Source organism: Myotis yumanensis, unplaced genomic scaffold (assembly GCF_028538775.1).
Source record: "Myotis yumanensis isolate MYYU_CA2020_CCGP unplaced genomic scaffold, mMyoYum1.0.hap1 SCAF_1, whole genome shotgun sequence".
NCBI lineage: Eukaryota > Metazoa > Chordata > Mammalia > Chiroptera > Vespertilionidae > Myotis > Myotis yumanensis.
Genome location: NW_027223752.1, coordinates 56,034,180 through 56,043,817, shown reverse-complemented (window position 1 = coordinate 56,043,817; position 9,638 = coordinate 56,034,180). Strand labels below are relative to the sequence as shown.

The following is a 9,638-nucleotide window of genomic DNA, read 5'->3' as shown; positions in this document are numbered from 1 at the left end:
GCCTCCCATATGGCCCTGATGGGCAATTGAACCTGCAACCTTTTGGTGTATGGGACGATGCTCCAACCAAACAAGCCACCCAGTCAGGGCTGTATTTTTTTTTTTTTCAATTTGAGAAAATGTAAGGGAATTGGAGGACTTAGTAGGTATTTGGGATGCATTTTAACTTTTTTAATGTGGCTACTAGAAAATTTTAAATGGCATATGTGGCATGCGGGGCATTGTTTTGGACAGGTAAACTTTGGGAGAGCACACGTCAGGCTCTATTTACACCTGTGTACATGACATTCCACTATCACAGAACTAGATAAAATTTTGCAGATGCTAAATACATGTTGGCTAAGAAGTAAGCTACTAACAGGGACCGAGTGGACACAATGTATGAGTAAAGATATTGCTTAATCTGAAGTCAGAAGAGGAAATGAAGTGAAAATGTTCACTGTGAGGAGGTTTATTCAACATTGTATTCAAAGATTAGACTGAATCTATGCACTGTAGTTGAACATGTTTCCAAAACTGCTTTAAGGGTTAGCATTTAGAAATTAGAACAGAGGATTTGGTCAAGCATTCTCAATGTGAATCATTGTTATCATATGTGAATTAATTAAAGACCATTTTGACAGCTAAAACTCTAAAGTCTCATGTAAATTTGAAAATATAGTGGTGGGCAAAATAGGTTTCCAGTTGAGAGTATGTGAAACAGAGTTTATTATTGTATTATTATTTATTAATTATTGTACTATTTGTATTCCAACTGTAAGTCTACTTTTGCCCACCCTTGTATTTTCAATATTTAAAAGGAGAAATCCAGTTAAACTTTCATATACATCTGTCTTGGGTTAATGTAAACCTGAAAAAACAAAAGATAATGCAGTATTTGCAGTATTATTTAAAACAATAGACATTTTTGGTTTTTGATTTTTAAAACAGATAAAATTCTTTTAAAAAAAAAATATTTTATTGGTTTTTTACAGAGAGGAAGGGAGAGGGATAGAGAGTTAGAAATATCGATGAGAGGGAAACATCAATCAGCTGCCTCCTGCACACCCACTACTGGGGATATGCCCACAACCAAGGTACATGCCCTTGACCAGAATCGAACCCGGGACCCTTCAGTCCGCAGGCCAATGCTCTATCCACTGAGCCAAACCGGTTAGGGCAGGTAAAATTCTTTTAAAGATACAATCTATTTCTAATTTCAGGGTGTTTTCTGGGGTGGGAAAATTTTACTTATTTACCTATTTATTATAAAGATAAATAGACATATAACATCTAATTTCAGCATTTTATATGAATAGACTTAAATTAGTCACATCCATTTGATACCACAATTTAACATTTTTCTTATTTAGAAGGAAATATGTTTTACCATCTTTGCAAATTCATTTGTGTTATGAAAAATACAAGTGATTTTAGGAAACAAATGATAAAAATACACACACACACACACACACACACACACAAGTAATTTGGGAGGAGCAGAGAGGAAAAGAGGATAATTTTCAAACCCTCATTGGTTCTCATTCAAGCCCCATCTAGGAGAGACACAGATCATGCCATTTTATAAGGCTGGCACGACAAATATAAAGCAACAAAACAACACGATTTGATTGAACATGTAAGCATACGAACCCCCAATGCAAAATAAATGAGTAGAGGCTAAACCCAGAACTTGAATTATCTTTGAGTTCTCACTGGGTTTCATCTACTACATGCAATTTAAAGTTTCAAGTAAACTTCCATGTCTTAGGCTTTAACAGGATATGATATTGGATGTATGTTGAATGCCCTGTTGCTTCATATGCTTCAGTGTCTCTGTCATTCCTTCCTTGTCTTCAGTAATTTTAGAAAATCTTTTATACCCATTCTCTAACCTGGTGATTCTCAGCTGGGGGTGGATGTGCCCTTTTCCACAGGTCACTTGGCAATGTCTGGAGACGTTTTTGGTTGTCACAGAACAGGTGGGGAGTGCTCTTGGCCTGTAGTAGGTGGAGGCCAGGGATACTTCTAAACATGCTGGGATGCACAGGACAGCCTCTCACAACAAAGGGTTATCTGACCCAGAATGTCAATAAGTTTGAGATGAAGAAATTTGGCTTTAATCTGAAAGAGATGTCATTTTTGGTCAAGTCAATTTTCCCTTTGGTAGTAGCATCCTTCAGGAGGTGAACTGAGCCTACAAATTTCAAAGAGCTGGCCTTACCTCTCCAATACTCTCCAGCTACATATATTCATTCAATCACACACTCATTCAATACTTCCTAGCTTTAATAGGCATAAAATCACATCATATGTAGGGTGGAGTATAATTTATTGTCCAAACTTGGACACTATTGAGCATTGTTAATAATTTTGCTGGATAATAGAAGTAAATCAAGAATATCAGATCATCTGGTCACCTTAATTATATGATAGCAAGTAATAATTAAAATAATAAATAAGATGCAGAGGAATTTCTAATGACAGCCAGTTGGGAGAATGGTTGTTTGGGCAATGGGACTGAACATCAAGGCTGAGGTCTAAGATCATTTCTGTTTTTTTGTGCTGACGACATCACAACATAAAAAATTTAGTGTGAAACCATAACCACTACAATACTGTTTTTGGAAAGGAAAAAATAAGCATAAAGAATATAAACCAGGACACACAAAGAATATAAACCCTGTTAGAGGCATTGTAATGGACACTCTTTTTTAAGCACCCATATGCCCAGACTGATGTAGCTCAGTTGACTGAGTGTCGTCTCATGCACCCAGATGCCACTGGTTCGATTCTGGCCAGGGCACCTGCCCAGGTTGCAGGCTAGATCCCCAGTAGGGGGGCGTGCAGGAGGAAGCAGATGGATGTTTCACTCTCTCCCTTCTTCTCTCACTAAAATCAATAAAAACATATGTATACATATTTTAAAATCACTGGTACAATGCTTACTCATAGTAGTTACTCAACAAATGTCCGCAAAATAATAAATCTACATGGTCTTATCTGACATGTGGAAACCTGTCTCCATTTTAAGTGTGTGTTATTTTAATTTGCATGACTTCCTAAAGCTCCGTAAAAGATGTACAAAGTAGGGCTACTACTACTTCTTCTGCAGAAAAACAACAACAAAAAAATCACAAATTTTGGATTCGTCAAAATACAACAAAACCATTCTGGCAGGATAAAAAATTATAAATGCCAGCGAGGGCGCTTTCTCCTTTTCCTTTTGATCTGTAAGGTTACTGGTGGATGTGATAATCTTTTATTTATATTGCATGTGGTACAATTTCAAACTGGGATTTTTGTGCCCATCATGCTCTCCTTCCATAATTAAGCCTGTAGGGCTGGCTGGCTGATATTTTTTAATGCAGAGCTTGTCAATTTCTGTTAACACTAATCTAGAGTTCATAGCTCCATATATCATGGAAATGTGAGGGCAAAACAATTTATATAAAAAATATTTTGAGAGGAGTTGAACAAATGGAGCATCATTTCTGCGCCGGCTACCGAGCATTTCTGTGCTGATGAAGCACCAGTTTATCCAGCAGAGCAGGGAGCTCACCTTTCCTGGCACGCACGTTTGATTTTCCCAGGTTCCTTGCTTTGCCTTCCCTTTCCTTTCATACATGCCCTCCCGCCGAAAATAAACGCTTCCCCCACCCCCTTTGCCATGTGTTGTCTTTTGAATTACACCCCAATCTCTAATATAGTCAGCCCAGATCTTGTTTTGCCATTAACTTGGGAAGAAAAGAAGCTGCCTCCTGCATTTCACACGAAACATTACAAGGGCAGACCGGGGGAATTCATCTCTCCCCACCTTCAGCAGACAGAACAATAGGCAGCTATAATCTTGTGACACCCACAACTAATTTATCCAACCAGAAGACAGGTAGCACTCTGCACTGCCGCTCCTGTCTGAGTAGGTGCAGTAAATACTCAGCTTAATAGTAGCTTCTCAGGCAGGAGGGCAACATATCACAGCATGGCGTTTTTATAATCTTCCTGGCACGCCGACAGCCAGGAGCACCGCCCGCACGTGATCCTCCTTGGTGGGGCTTAGGAGGCATGGAACCGTTAGATGGTGACACATTGTGCCTTTGAGCAAGTTTAACTGTTTTATATCCTCTCTGATCTGCAGCTTTGTACATCTGTTAGGCTGCCTCTTACACTTCTGTGGGCACATCTGTGGAGCTGCTACTTGAAGCTCGGCATGCGTTGTGGGCCTGGTGGGGGGTTTCTTTGTGACAGCCTCCTGTTTATCTCTGTCACACTGCGAGGCCGCGGTTAAATACATCATCTTGGTCAAAAAAGATGATGATAACCTTGTGACCGCTGGGAGGGATATACTTAGCCAAGGCTGAACAAAAATTTTGTCTGGACTAAAAAGAAATAAAGTAACAAATTTTTTAATAAACATTTATTGCTCACATGTCTGTGGTCATTTGGGCTTCAGCTGAACTGATTCCAAACTTGTATTAGGGTTCTCCAGCGAAACAGAATCAATAGAATAGATAGAGGCATAAAAGAGAAGAATTAATATGGGAATTGGCTCACGTGATTATGGAGGCTGACAAGTCCCATAATATGCCACCTGCAAGAGGACAAGGAAAGCCCATGGTATAATTCAGTCTCAGTCCAAAGGTCTGAGAACTAGGAGCTCGGATGACCGAGGGCAGGAGAAGGTGAATGTCCCAGCTCAAGAATCGAGAGCCAATTCACCCTCCTCCACCTTTTTGTTCTATTGGGTCCTCAACAGATTGGATGATGCCGCCCACAATGGTGAGGGTGGATCCTCTACTGTTTACTGATTCAAAACCAAATCTCTTCCAGAAACATCCTCACAGACACACCCTGAAATAATGCTTAACCCGTTATCTGGGCATCCCTTAGCTCAGGCAAGTTGACACATAAAATTACTGTAGGTTAGATCAAGGTCGGCTCCATATACTCTTATCATCCTTAAACAAGATGTTAGTTACACAAGGCATATTCTTCCCATGGTGAAACACAACCTTGTTTCATGTCTTCTATTTTAGGCTAACTTTCCATTGGCCAAAGCAAATCACATGGATGGCTAAGTCAAGGGACAGGGCCATATACTCTGCTTAGCATGAGGCCAAAGCAAGTCCCAGGGCCAAGCTCAGCATCAAAGAGGTAGGGAAATATATTCCTCCCAAGAAAATAAGAGTGGGGGAGGAAGTGAATATTTGCTGACCATATAATCTAATCTACAACGCTGTACCTGTCTACAAAAGGAAGAAAGCACGGATATTTGCTATGTAGTGAAATTTTACATATATCAAGTCCCTCTATGTGGGTTGCATTGCTGACAGCTGCCAAGGACACCAAAAGGAAAGAGGAAGGAAGGCCCTGGCTGAGAAACTAAGGTCTTTAATATTTATCTCTTTTGGAGTTGAAAAGGTCCCTTTTCTGCTCTTTAAGCACTTTTGGTCTCTAAACACTTGAAGATAATAAATGTGTGTGAAGGTATTTGGGGCTTATAGCAGGACTGATAATCATTGGCACACACCATGAAGACATACAATTGGGCATCCTTTCTAATTGGCCAAGGACCATTTGGAAAGAGTGGTGCCTTTACAATATGGTTAGTTAAATATATATATTTATTAATATTAATATTAATATATTTTATTGATTTTTTTTTTTACAGAGAGGAAGGGAGAGGGATAGAGAGTTAGAAACATCGATGAGAGAGAAACATCGATCAGTTGCCTCCTGCACACGGCCTACTGGGTATGTGCCAGCAACCAAGGTACATGCCCTTGACTGGAATCGAACCTGGGACCCTTCAGTCTGCAGGCCGACACTCTATCCACTGAGCCAAACCGGTTAGGGCAGTTAGTTAAATATTTGAATATCACCACTGGCTGGATATATTTATACTTCTGTGATTCTGGCTCTCTGTTAGGCATGTAAATTATGATTCTGGATTGGCTCATCACTCTTCTCAGAGAAACTGTCTTGCTCACAGCTTTTGCAGAACATCAGCTTTTGGTTGAATCACAAAACTCCAAATCCCAACCGCCCTCCCTACCCTGGCCACAGCTGACTGAACCATGGATGAGCACCTGACCCAAAGACAGTCAATGACTAGGTTCAGGCATATTTGATCGCCTGTTATTAGGTCTCTCTTTTGATGTACAGGGTCAATTCAACTTCTATTTTAGAAAAAATGAATTGAAAAATGGGGAGCAAATCAGATGTTATTTGTGGCTAAAAGTTTATCTGGAAGAATGATATTTTGCACTGGGTTTTAAAATCAATTTGTTGGAGCCAGGCTGGTATTGCTCAGTGGTTGAGCATTGACCTCTGAACCAGGAGGTCACAGTTCAATTCCTGGTCAAGGCATATACCTGGGTTGCAGGCTTGATCAATGATTCTGTTTCATCGTTGGTGTTTCTATCTTTCTCTACCTCTCCCTTCCTCTCTCTGAAATCAATAAAAATCTATTTAAAAAAATTTATTGCCGAAACCGGTTTGGCTCAGTGGATAGAGCGTCGGCCTGCGGACTGAAAGGTCCCAGGTTCGATTCCGGTCAAGGGCATGTACCTTGGTTGCGGGCACATCCCCAGTGGGAGATGTGCAGGAGGCAGCTGATGATGTTTAATATGTTAACTTGAACATACAACTACATTCTAATGTGATTATATTAAATGCAAAGAAACAGATCCTTACAAAACCAAAATAACCCACAAGCCATGAGGTCAGTTTCACTTTTTCCTTTGTTTAAACAAATGAGCACCACGATGGTTCAAGTAAGGCAAATGACATGAATATGAAAGCTGCAGTTTGTAATATACCACATCTAGAACCCAGAGAAAGTGAATTAGACTAAAGTGGTAGTCATTCTAATTAAACAATCAGGATGACTTGGTTTGCAGCATGGAAACTGTCAATCTAGGTTTCTTTTCTCTGAATGATCAGAGGTCCCACATTATCTCCAGTCTCTTCGTTGTGTTTTGTGTGGGATCCATCGCAGAATGGGAACTTTTTGGACCTCCAACAATGGCAGTACACAGCTTTATCTCCCAAATCCTCCATGTCAAAAGCATGTACGACCTTGGGGTTATCTTTCTGAATGTGTAGGTTAATCATAGTTTTGTTGCGATGATCTTTAACATAAAATTTTTTGTAAGCTAGATAACCAATTGTGGCTGTCCCAGCAGCAATGGTAACTGCTGCAATCCATTCAACTCGTATGATGGAGGTCAGGCTCATAGCCCCGTCGTTTGCAAAGTGTGTGCACAGGACACTGAACCCAAACCGGCTAGTGCAGACAGACCGCGTCAAGGTGCGGAAGGCGTCCTAAGGGCACCGATTCTGGGCAGCTACTGCAGCTACCACACAGGCACCACAGCCACATCCTTCCACTTTTTCCACATTCCATTCATTAGAAGCAAGTCACTAAGTCCAGCCCACCCTCCAAGCGGGGGCGGGGGGGGGGGGGGGGGCGGGGGGCGTATCACAGAGAGTGTGAATACCAGGAAGCAAGATCATTGGGAACCGTTTTACAAGGCTACCTGCCAGAGTCAGTTTTCTTTTAATTTTTTAAAAATGTTTTTTTATTGATTTCAGAGAGGAAGGGAGAGGGAGAGAGATAGAAACATCAATGATGAGAGAATCATTGTTTGGCTGCTTCCTGTATGCCTCCTACTAGAGATTGACCCTGCAACCTGGGCATGTTCCCTGATTGGGATTTGAACTGTGACCCCCTGGTTCATAGGTCAATGCTCAACCACTGAGCAACACTGGCTGGACCACTTTTAAATTTTACTTGCAAAATAACTTTTGCAAGGGGAAATGCCTTTAAAAATATTCCTAACTAAAAATAAATAAATAAATCTGCACAGCTACTTGTATATATTGAATTAATTTTGGCCAATAAATGAAGTGTTCTTCAGTGGTTAATTACACAGATTTGGTGAGCAAACATAGTTTGTAACTTTAAGTGAACAAAGCCAATTCCGTGCAACAAACATTCTAATAAATGTGGTTTTCACTAACAAATATTTATAGTCTTGGGTTTATAAGTCAGTGTTCCTCAGAACCATTAAAACAATATTGAATATTACAAGGAAAGTCCTTTGGCCTTCTTAGTTAAGATCACTGAAAACGATGGCAAATGGATTCCATTTGTATTTTAACCAAGGAGGAATGAAAGAATTTGGGGCTTATAATGCTCTATTTCCAGTCTGGGGGCGAGAAAGGCTAGAGTGTCATTCTGGCCCATGAAGGGCCATGAAGGGCCAGGCATGAATGAGTAGAAGCTTTGACATAGAATAAAAGCTAGTGAAAAAGAGGCAAGCAGACACACCACGGGGGAGACCGGAGGGAAGGTAACATAAAGTAGCCAGAGGGCAGATCCCGGCCCCTCCTGCTGCTGAGGCCACTAAGGGTTCATTTCCTGTCTCCACCAAGGTCTACTTGAACCACCAACCCTGTTCCCAGATTCCTCTTCTCATTTACTCACAACCTCCCTCTCCTACCACCCCCTCATCCCATTGACATTACTTGCTGAGTGAGTCTCTGTTCTTGTTTCGGGGAAAATTAGATGTTTCACATTTATAAATTGGTAACCTTTTAGTTTCGCTCTAACTCAACTAAAGTCGAAGGGAGGTTTTTGTTTGTTTGTTTTTTGAATTGTGGTAAAATACACATAATGTGAAATTTCAAAGGGAGTTCTGATAAAGAGAGGCATGAACTGAATTAGAACTGGAACCAGAATGGAAAAGATCCTCAGGGATATGTTTCTGGCTGCCTTGGCAGTTCTGCTTCCTTCTGCAGCCTTATCTAGTTTTTCTCATTGTACTGACCCGCCTTTTCTGCTTACTTGGGGTTTCTGCCCCCTTATCACTTGGGTTTGCAAAAGGTCTGAAATGACTATGCCAGTCCAGTCTACATACTGTGACTCTTGATCATCTTTCCCACTTTAACATCTACTGAAACCCACTTAGGGCTCTTAGTTTTCCCATACTGAATCAATGACAGAGGACTCTGATTATTCTGATTCATCATTTTGATCATAGGCTTGCCCAATAATGGGCTAACCTAGGTTAGATGACCAGTTCTGGTATGGTCAGCCATGATCAGAAGGGTGGAATCACTCTGAGAAATGACTCATGAAGCATTAAAGGCACTTGGGGGGTAGGTGTGTGCATTGTGTCTAATGGGCAATGGTTGGCATATTCTGAAGGTGTCTTCATTAGATTTCCCATTATCAATTCATTCATTAATCAGTACATATTGACCATATAAGGGGCGCTGGACTAGCTAGGCATTGTTAATAGCTAACATTTATTAAACACGTATAATGTGCTAAGCACTGGTTTAAGAGACTATTATACTGTGGGGCATCACAAAATGATAATGGCATTCTCAAGAATTTTGCAATCTGTTTAGAGATGAGACACCTACACCCACAAAACTTTAAGTTGTGCAAAACACCAATAGTAAAAATGCTCTAAGTAATTTCCTGGCCAACTTCTCAAAGAGCAATAAAGATAGTAAGTGCTATGCATTCTGAGGGATTGCTATAGTGTGAAAAAATATGAGAAGTCTTTACAGAGAACTTGATCTTGAATTTTAATGATGGACAAGTTTCTGTTAACAAGGGAGACCAGAGAAAGTAATTGATTTTC

General features: G+C 40.5%; 1 pseudogene; it reads right to left on the bottom strand.

Annotated features, from left to right (window-relative positions):
- Window positions 1-6,866: 6,866 nt before the first annotated feature.
- On the bottom strand, window positions 6,867-7,218 carry LOC139002988 (CDGSH iron-sulfur domain-containing protein 1 pseudogene; annotated as a pseudogene).
- Window positions 7,219-9,638: the final 2,420 nt, after the last annotated feature.